This window comes from Triticum urartu, chromosome 4A (genome assembly GCF_056163025.1).
Source record: "Triticum urartu cultivar PI428250 chromosome 4A, HENAU_Tu73, whole genome shotgun sequence".
Classification (NCBI taxonomy): Eukaryota; Viridiplantae; Streptophyta; class Magnoliopsida; order Poales; family Poaceae; genus Triticum; species Triticum urartu.
The window spans coordinates 584,126,609-584,136,832 of NC_141876.1; the positions used below are offsets into that span (position 1 = coordinate 584,126,609).

The 10,224-nt window shown below is 43.5% G+C and overlaps 1 pseudogene; it reads left to right on the forward strand.

Annotated features, from left to right (window-relative positions):
- Positions 1-589: 589 nt before the first annotated feature.
- Positions 590-9,008, forward strand: LOC125554918 (uncharacterized; annotated as a pseudogene).
- The last annotated feature ends 1,216 nt before the right edge of the window (positions 9,009-10,224 follow it).

Below are 10,224 nucleotides of genomic sequence, written 5' to 3' on the forward strand. Positions count from 1 at the left end.
TATTCTAACAGTCGGGGGAAGCTCCGCTTCCTCGTCTTGCTCTACTTTCCTTGTTTGCGCGAAGGCTTAGAGTCCTTTTCGCTAGGTCCAAATTCATCAAAGCGAAAATCTGATCCAACGGAAATTCCGCATATTGAGCGCAGCTGATATGTGGCTACTAGGCGCGATCATCACGTATGCCATAAAAAAAACTTCCTTTTTTTATGGTCCGTCATATAAACCCCCATCCCAAAACTGACCCACGACACATTGCCCATTTGTTTCGCGCGCGGGAAGGCAGAGGTTCAGTTCAAAAGACCGCAGCGGAGTGGAGCAGCCACGACACGAAGTTCTTTACCTTAGCTGAATCTCGCGGGTGCCACCTAAACGGTAGGTATAGGCGGCGGATGTATGACGTTTGGAGTTGTCGTTCGTACACCTGTCCCCAATAGAAGAATGAGTGATCCCTTCCCCTGGGGATCATGGCCTTACCACTAGGTCCCTGAAACTATCTAGCTAGCGTTTTTAAGACGACGACGGGGATGGGCTTACTGTCACGTCGGCATGCGTATACTCGTCGGAGACTGGCACCTGGGGCGAGCTAACCTCGATGCGCCACGAGGAGTCCATGGTCTCTAGTGATTATTCCAGCGTGCTCGTTGGGAGGTCTCTGCTCTACTTCATGTCCGACAGCAGGAGCATCTATGGGTATCACTTGGACAGGCACAACCTGGCTTTGTTCGATTTACCAGACCATTACATGGTAAGATTTAACCTGATGCTGGCAAAGGATGGTGGGCTGGGAGTTATCCAAAACTTCAGTTTGCATCTCAGATTGTGGTCAAGGGAGGCGAGTGACGGCGTTGACGCACGTTGGGTGCTGAGCCGGGTCATCTGCTTGGAAAATTTGCTACCGAATGGTACAACTTCAGTTAATGTGTTAGGCTTTGCCGAGGGAGCTAATGCCATTTTTATGAGCACATTTTATGGACTCTTCACAATCGAACTACAATCAGAACGGGCGAGGAAGGTGCTCGATGAAGATGATGATAACTCCTCTAGTTTGATTCCAATTGTCAGCTTCTATACTCCACATCCTAGGCTTGAAGTGCTTGAATTGGGGGCAAACACCATGACCCACCGTTGCCGCCGAACATTGCCGAGGAGATGGGTAGTGAGGAGGTGGGAGAGGAGGAGGAGAAAACACTGGAGCAGGTGCAGGAGCTGTTTGATAACGGATGCAAGGCCATGGAACTTCGCCAATGCAAGTGACAGCTTCAGCCACGCTCTCTAGATCAGGTTAGGGTTCTACTCCCATACTCCACTTATTGGCCCAGATAAGCTGTAGCATAAGTATGAATGGATTCAGGGGGAAAAACTTACAATCAGCTCTGTGGTATTTTCATGTGTCCGTCATTGTTTTGCACCATTGACATTAGCTTAGTAGGATTTAAGATGTCCTATAACAATTGACAATGTGGTTATTAAGTCTGATGTGTTTGGTTTAAAGTGTTTGATAGTGCGCCTGACGGTGTGTGTGTTGGTATTTGAGGGATTTGTGAGTACATTATCCAAGGTGACATGATACCGGTACCTGAGAGTCAGGGTATTGCGTCTTTTGTTATGATGTCTGTACTAGGCTGAGCATCAAATCAAAGCACAATTGCTTGAGGATCGTGCAGGATGTGTGGTTAGGCATCTGAAACCAATATTTAAAAAAGTCTGAGTGCTTGAGGGATAGGTTTTATCCTATTTAAGAAGGTTATATTCCTCTCCGATACTGTCTGCTTGCAAATATTTCATAGTTGTGATCGAGGACTGTGTGGCAAGCATGGTTATGCATCTCAGACCAATAAAAAAAAGTTCAACTGCTTGAGGGATAGGTCTTATCCTATTTGAGAAGGTTATATCCTCTCCGGTACTGTCTAGTTGCAAATATTTCATGCTTTTGCAGTTTATCTATATGGCACTTCAGGATCGTACATGATAATCTCTGCAAACGCCAGTCAGTTGTTATAAAAGACAGTTAACAGGATATATCAGCACTTTGTGTCATGATATGGTTCTGTTGTTTTGCACCAGAGATTCAGAGTGCATTAACGTTCATGACCTTCTGTTTTATGTACCCTAACAATGATGCATTGACAAATTTACATCTTGCACGTAGGGTTCCTAATTATGGAGAACTTGCTCTGGAGCGTGCTACCACATTTTATAGAAATGAACATGCCTTGCTATGCAAAGCTCAAAATTACAGCTTCAACCAATAAAGATGATGCTGGGAGCAGAGGCCTCTAGTAGCAATATTGATCATGGTGATTTTGAAGAAGGTATACTGTATATGATTTATCATTTGCACCACTGTTGGGTGACAAGTATTGCTGAGTTTTACATGGCAATTTCCTTGTATCGAATGGTTTTCTTAGAGAAAGCCACGGGGATTAGTTTACCCCACAGCTTTAACATGTGACACTGCTAATGCCGCAGACAGTCTTATACACTGAAAAACAGTATTATCCTTGTTATCAATATTTAGTGTGGTTATTAACAGTCTACTGATTAGTCATTTTCATTGTCGGTTCGTGCCTACTGGAAAGTATACCTGATGAACAGCTAACCAGCAATGTACTCATGCTAACGCAAAGTAAGAGGCTTGTTTGGGACTATCCATTTGAATTGTGACTACAAATATCAATTTAGGTATTTTCAGATCAGAAATTCAAAAACCACATGTATAATTTGTCTCAAAAGTGCTTCTAGAATCTCATGTAAAATTTATAAGTACTCATATGATATTTTTTTAAATTTATAACTATGTTCTTCTACTATTATTTTAAAATTCTGGGCTCTTTGGTAGCCGGGAGCCAAAGTGATCGTTTTGACATACTCCTACAACGGTACTATCTTAGCTTAGCAAAATCGCAGGTTAAACTGCTCATTTGGAAGAGTGTAAACGAAAAGGAACGTTTGCATTACCTTGGTTAAGATATAGTACTACTACTTTTTTAGTAGAAAAATACCTTTTCTCTCGCATATTCAATTCGGTGTTCAGGCTCATCTGTGCATAGAAAACAGTAAATTCAAAAAAATACTAAAAATACACAAAAAAAACTGAATTTTTTTTAGATGGAAGATGTTCCAACGTGTGATGTTCGTACCAAATTGCAGCTTGTTCGAACATCTGAGGAACTTGCGGCAAAAGGTCAAAATCGGTCAAAATAGTATGTGAACAGTAAACTTTTTTACCACCCAAAAATTTGTCTTTTTTGCTAAAAGCTACTGTAATGTCCAAACTTCACGAAATTTGGCACGGACTTCGCGCACATGAGCATCTAGCATCACAAAAAAAATCAGAATTTTTTGAATTTGTTTTTACTATTATAAATGAATTTACTATTTACCTCGGGTGCAGCCAAAATGCCGCGTCCTTGTTTTCTACAAGATGTTTTCGCTTACATACATGTTTTCTAGTTTAATTTAATTGGTCAAGTTTTATAAGCATGCATCCACATTAATTAGTATTGTTAGCATAAATATATTAATTAATTATCTCCCCCCGTTTTCAAAATATATTGGCCTAAAGCGTACTTTATATAGTTCCTTGTTTTTTTAGTGGGTTATATAACTTCTTGTTGCGATGGAAGCTTTATATACTTACTTTATTGCGATGGACTTTTTTATTTACATTAAACAAATTTATAGGAAAAATGTTACGGGACTAATTTGAAACCGAGGAACGTGACATATCTCTACTCCTAATGGAGCAGTCGGTGAATAGTCCGCGCGGGTTTTTTTCGCTGGTTTATTTTCGTCATACTCCCACCACCGATTTTTTTTCGTCGTCGTACGACCTGTGCACTACCCTCGAACGAAAAAACCCGCTACATCAAAAACCGCTGGTTTCGCTCCCTCGTTCACGCAGCTGATCTATCTCCGCCCCCGCCCGAAACAGCAGATCGATCTCCGACGCCGCCCGATCGCACGCCCGATCCAACCCTACGCCCACTCCGCGGCGGATCCATCCCTGGACCGCGCCGCGGCGGATCCATCCTGTGCCGCGCCGCGGTAGATCCATCCCTGCGCTGCGCCGATCCATCCCTCTAACGCGGCCTAACGAAACCTTCGCCGTCGCAGTTGCAGGAGGCGGCGGTCTGCTGTTGGATCGGGCGAGGAAACGGGGACGCGATCCCGCATGTCGTGTTCGCCGGCGATCACGACCCCGATCCGACGGCGCCACCCTGTGACCACCGACAGGTTCTCAACGTAATGCAAGTTCATACACATTATTTTGTACTTAATATTACATACTGAAGGCCATACAAAAAATCGTCTCAGGAGGCGGTGAACTGCCGTGGGATCGCTTCAGGAGACGCGAAGCGATCTGCTGTGTGATCTCTTCAGTAGACTGTGAATCCCCTGGTGATCCCCTCCTGGACGCGCCCAAGATCCAACTTGTGCTGTACGTATTGCAAGTTTATACTCAATAATCGCTCATTACTTAATTTACTCAATAATCCCTCGGTTATGACTATATTTGCTGGAGCATGGTAGGCCAAACAGCAGTAAAGAAAATGCATATTTGAGTTGGTTGCAAGTGCTTACTTGGAATGCTCACTGTCGGCAATCTTATATTACATATACATCAAGCACATGACCTCCTTTCCTGGAGCATGGTATGCCGGGCACCATTTCTGAAATTTGAAAAAGAATCGTTTAGGAGATCTTTACGCATGATGCTGATCATGTTTAGTTGCTGTACATGTTTGCATAAATGAGTGTGCAGCTTTTACTTACTTTGATTGGTTGGTTGTGTGGCTTGGTCTGCTAACTTTGCACTGCCAAGAAGCAGCCTGTCCAATAAGCATAGTCAAACAATTTAGAAGCAGACTGTTTACATACTTAATGTTGTCTCCAAGTTCACTAACGAAAGTACATGAATGTTGAAAAAAAAAGTTTAGAAACATTCTCATTAAAGAAAACCTCCCAATACGGATGCCAGGACCGTTGTATACCTGAATATATCAGAAATGACCAATTCCTCAAACTAGCAACAACCACGTGTATTTATATTCAAGGATTAGCTTGTAATAATATGATCAAATAAATCAATACTAGCATGTGAAGGTTGACAAGATTACAGCATCCAGGATGCCAACTAAGTTGACACTGGGCACATAACAACCATTGTGTTCTGACTATTCGATATACTAATACTAGGATTTAATAACATGTACCTGAGTAGGTGAAGTTGCTGTCTGACTCTTCGTACTCAAAACTGCAGTAGTGGAAACAGCAGCAACACCCTGGCAACCAAACAAGAAGCGATGTTGAGAAATATATAATTACCCATAAAAACATGTTAGAGAAATGGTCTGCACCAGCATATCAGAGTAGCAGTATGAGTGGGGAAAAACATAAGAAAGTTTGCCAGTCGATTCTATTAACAGCTCACAGCTCACGTTGATAAGAATGGAAGGAGCAAATGAAACCATGTCTTCGAGTGCTTCAACCTTCTCCATAGGGAATGTGCTATAGAGATCCTCAACATCACTAAATTCATCAAAATCTTCCTGAATTCGGATTAAGGAATCTATAGTCAGAACAAGCACCAGATCCACAATGCTTTTAGGTCATCACAATTCCGACTTGACTATATAAAAAATTCAAAAATGGATATTATGACAGCTAAGCAGGAAGACAATCCCACCTGATTAATATGATGGTAGATAACTTCAGTTCACAACCAATTGTTAATATGATGAAATCTTTGCTTGTAGGTATGTATGGGGAATCCACAAAGCAAATCTGCGGAACATACAACATCGTCAGGTGTCCCTAGAGGTAAATCTTTGACTAAATTTTTTTCCATGATTTAACACTAATTATGTATCGAATTTATCGCTTACTTGTATGAATGACACTCAGATGGGCTGACACTTGAACCGTCTGGACAACCGGTTCTTCCGGATAATGAACTTGTGGGTACTGAAGATGTAGGATATCAGACGGCTGGGACAAACGTTGTTGATAATCACCCTATTAGTCCAGGTATGAGGCTGTGCGGATAGAGTACTCGTCATTTTATTCTCTTATGTTCTTAACTTCAATCTCAGTAACTTGTATGAACCATGCTCCAGGCCACTCCATACCTGAACAGACCGCGGACCCGGTCGTTCCCCAACCCAGTGATGGTGATATCACATGTGATCAGCGGCCTCCCGATTTGATCTCACGTGAGCAAAAAACATATTGAAAATGAGAACCGGCAAAAAGAACAGCATAAGAAAAATATCATGCTTATAGAGATCGTGTTGCATATGTTCAAGAACAGCATAAGAAAAATATCATTTTGCTTTTGTTTTGTTCCAGATGTTCTTGATGTGTCTCCTATTGATGGAGGAATACACCTGTACACTATGTCAACTGCTCAAGTTTTATCCCAAACCATTTCAACATCCGAGCACATGACTACAGGATCTTTCGACAACGTCACCAAACAACCTAAAAAAGGTATCTTATCTGATGAAAAAAGGGAGCAGATAAACGCCAAGAGGCGAGCTACTTATCGCCGGAAAAAAGAGGAAGCAAAGAAACTTGAGCATGAAAAGTCAAGCTTACCTTTCAATTTCTGGTATGATTGTTTGATTTATAATGAAACAATGTGCATTCCTGCTTTGACTACCCTCACAACTTGCTGAATCTATTACAAGATCATCTATTTACTTTTATGGATTATGTGTGAAATAGATGGATTATGATCCCGTACCCAATAAAATGGATATGTGTGTGCGTGTGTGCGTGTGTGTGTTAGAGAGAGAGAGGGAGAGGAGGAGAGAGAGTGAGGAAGAGGGAGGGAGAGAGTGTGTGTGAGGATTTGATGGTAAAAAAAGGCCGCCAATGTAACTTGATATGTATGAGAATATTAATATTGAACTCTTTAAGTTAATGTAGTCCCGTTGCAATGCACGGATGTTCTTCTAGTTATTTTGTGTGCTCCAGATGGCATAGAATGTACAGGGGAAAACGTGGTACCACACCGTTGCTTTTTAAGCTTGGGACTCATTGCCACACGGATGGTCAGCTCTCAGCTATCTCAAGTTGAGTTAGACGAGTATATGAATTTGAATTTTATAGATTTTATTAAAAAGAAAAATAAGTATTATTTTCTTAGAAACAGAAAAAAAAACTAGCTATCCTGCTCCGACTCAAAATAGACCTCCCGTCCCCATCCTGGTCCGGCCCGTAAACGAACCCCTTAGAATTTATAAATTGATTATAGGGAGTATCTAGAACTCATCTAGATGAGATATAATTTGGTCTCATTCACTTTGAAAATTAGAACAGATACAGTCCATGTCAGCACACACGCATCTTATAGCATCACATCCAATGGCTATAAAAGATGAATGAGACCAAATTATATCGCATCTAGATGAGTTCTAGCAAAACTGTTGATTATAATCCAGTAGATGTAGCGAAGCCCTTCCACACAGACAACCCAAACCCAGCTACCACCACCGCAGCGACGCCGCGCCTCGCCGCCGGCGATCCCGGACGAGCTCGTCGAAGAGATCCTCCTCCGCCTACCGCCCGCCGACCCCGCATGCCTGCTCCGCGCCTCCCTCGTCTGCAAGGACCGGGGAGGCATCGTCTCCCACGGTCCCACCCCATCTTCCGCCGCCGCCTCCACGAGCTCTACCTCGCACCCCCCATGCTCGGCTTTCACCACGGATCGGAAGACAAGGACATCCCGCACTTCGTCCACACCACCGCGTCGCCCTTCTCCCTCGCCGCCCCGGACTGGCGCTCGTGGCGGGCCGTGGACTGCCGCCACGGCCGCGCCCTCTTCCTCTCCAAGCGCAATCATACTCGTACCTGGGAGCTGCTCCTGTGGGAGCCAATCACGGGCGCCCAGCAGCGCATACCGGTGCCTGCGGCGTTCAACGGCAGCTGGCCGACCGCGGCGGTGTTCTGTGCAGTGGAGAGGCGTGATTCTGGACCATGGTTCAGCCGAACCTATGGTCGACGCCGTACGATTCAACATCCTGCTATATATGGATCCGCGTCATACATTATTTAACATGCAAACAGCTCCCATCATGCATTTTTTAATCAATCATGCACGGATCCTTATAAAAAGTGTCCAGAGATCAATGGTGTCGAGCGTAGGTTCGGCTGAACCATGGTTCCGTATAACATTTTTGTGCGCAGGAGAGGTGTGATTCTGGACCATGGTTCAGCCGAACCTATGGTCGACCACCGCGACTGCCTTGGGGGTCCTTTCCGTGTGGTCTTCATGTTCGTCGTCGACAACGAAGACGTTGACTACGACGAGAATGTCATATCGGCCGGCGTATACTCGTCGGAGACCGGCACGTGGGGCGAGCTGACCTCGATGCACAGCGAATTCATGATGTTCTTTGAAAAATATTCTAGCCTGCTCGAGCTCTCTGCTCTACTTCATGTCCGATGCTGGGTTGATCCTGGAGTATGATTTAGTGAGGCATGGCCTGGCTGTGTTGGACCCACCTGACAGCCAGCCCGACTACAAGTCCGACGGTGGGTCGTCGTCCTTGGACGACAACAGATTTAAACTCATGCTTGCGGAGGATGGTGGACTGGGAGTTAGTGAAGAATCGGGTCTGCGCCTCAAACTGTGGACAAGGAAGGCGAGTGACACCACTGATGCACGATGGGTACTGAACTGCATCTTCTGCTTGGAAAATTTGCTTCCAACTAGCGATCTCTTGGTCCCGGGTATAAATTACAGAGTGGCCGTGCTGGGCTTTACTGAGGAAGCACAAGTCATTTTCGTTGACACGATTGATAGCCTCTTCACAATCGATCTGCAATTAGGGTTGGTGACGGAGGTGCCGGATGATCGTGGCTTCTGCAATCTGATTCCAGTTGTCGGCTTCTACACTCCTGTGCCCCGACGCGAGAACCAGAATCTGCTGGCGTTGAAACCTTGTGAGGAGGCAAGCGGTGAGGGCGGAGAAAACAATAGTTCAGGCACATCGGCTGTTTGACAAATAATTAGCAAAGTAGCTACTTGTATACCAATCAATGCTCTGAAAAGCCTGCCATTGTTTTGCCCTTTGCTTTGAAGCAACAGGCATTGCATTAGTCTTGGAGGGTTGTATAAACAATTTTGCATCTTCTTGTGCATGTGTGAATGTTGCTTTTTATGTGAAATCCATATGTATAAATGTATTACATCTTGTCTCAGTCCATTCTGCTAGCATATATACATGCCATTTGGAGGAGTTAAGCTTTCCATATATATCTGACATACTAACATCTCAATCTGTTGTGTGCTGCTTAGTGCTACTCTGATGGTCAGTCATCATCAGTGCCGTGAGTAGGATCCCCTTTTTCTCCGCAGTCAGGAAACACTTCTTTTCATGGTATTGTAGTTTAGATTCCAGATCAAACATTGACAAGAATTAAGGCACGAACAAGTGAAGTAGCGAATGATGTTGAAGACTTGTTCTGAAGATAGCGTCGCAACTAGGACTTGAAAACTATTTGTAACTGCTAAACCTGATAGTTGTATGATGATGCCTTAGCACTGGAACGGCTCAGGGTCTGTTTGTTGTTCTATACGGCAATGTTTCTATTATGTGAAGACTTTAAGAAATGGGATAAACATCGTCGACATATTTCATCAGTTGCAAGAAAACAGTACTCTCTTTTTTTTTCCTTTCTGTATGAATCTGTTTTTCCTACTCTTGCCGGCAGTTGCTTGGTTTAAGTAGCATGCATAGCTAATTCGAAGAGGCTGGCTATTCAAGACAGGTAGTGTTTATCTTCTAAATCAACATTTCTACTGTAGTTGTACATCATAACAATATAGTTTTGCTGAAAACTGCTGAGCTGCAGTGTCTTGGCTCAGAAAACTACGACATACATGGGTTAGTTTGGAATTGGGTCTGGGTTTAAGACAGTGATCATCAAAAAATTTCAAAATTTTCTAAAACGAGGCAAAAACATTGATGAGTAGGGCTTGTTTGAGACTCTTGCTTCCATCAAACTCGGGCCGTTGATGAGTTGGATGAACCTATTGTGCTGCAAGTACTTTGGCTTTTTTTGGGGTCCTGTTTCTCTCAAAAAGTTCTTCTATTTTTTTTAGCTGAATTATTTCTCCTACTTTTTTTTGACAGGTAAATTATTTCTTCTGTTCTTAATTAGAAGGTTGACCTCCAACCGGTTGCTCCAAAAAAAAAACGCGATGAGGCACCGAGA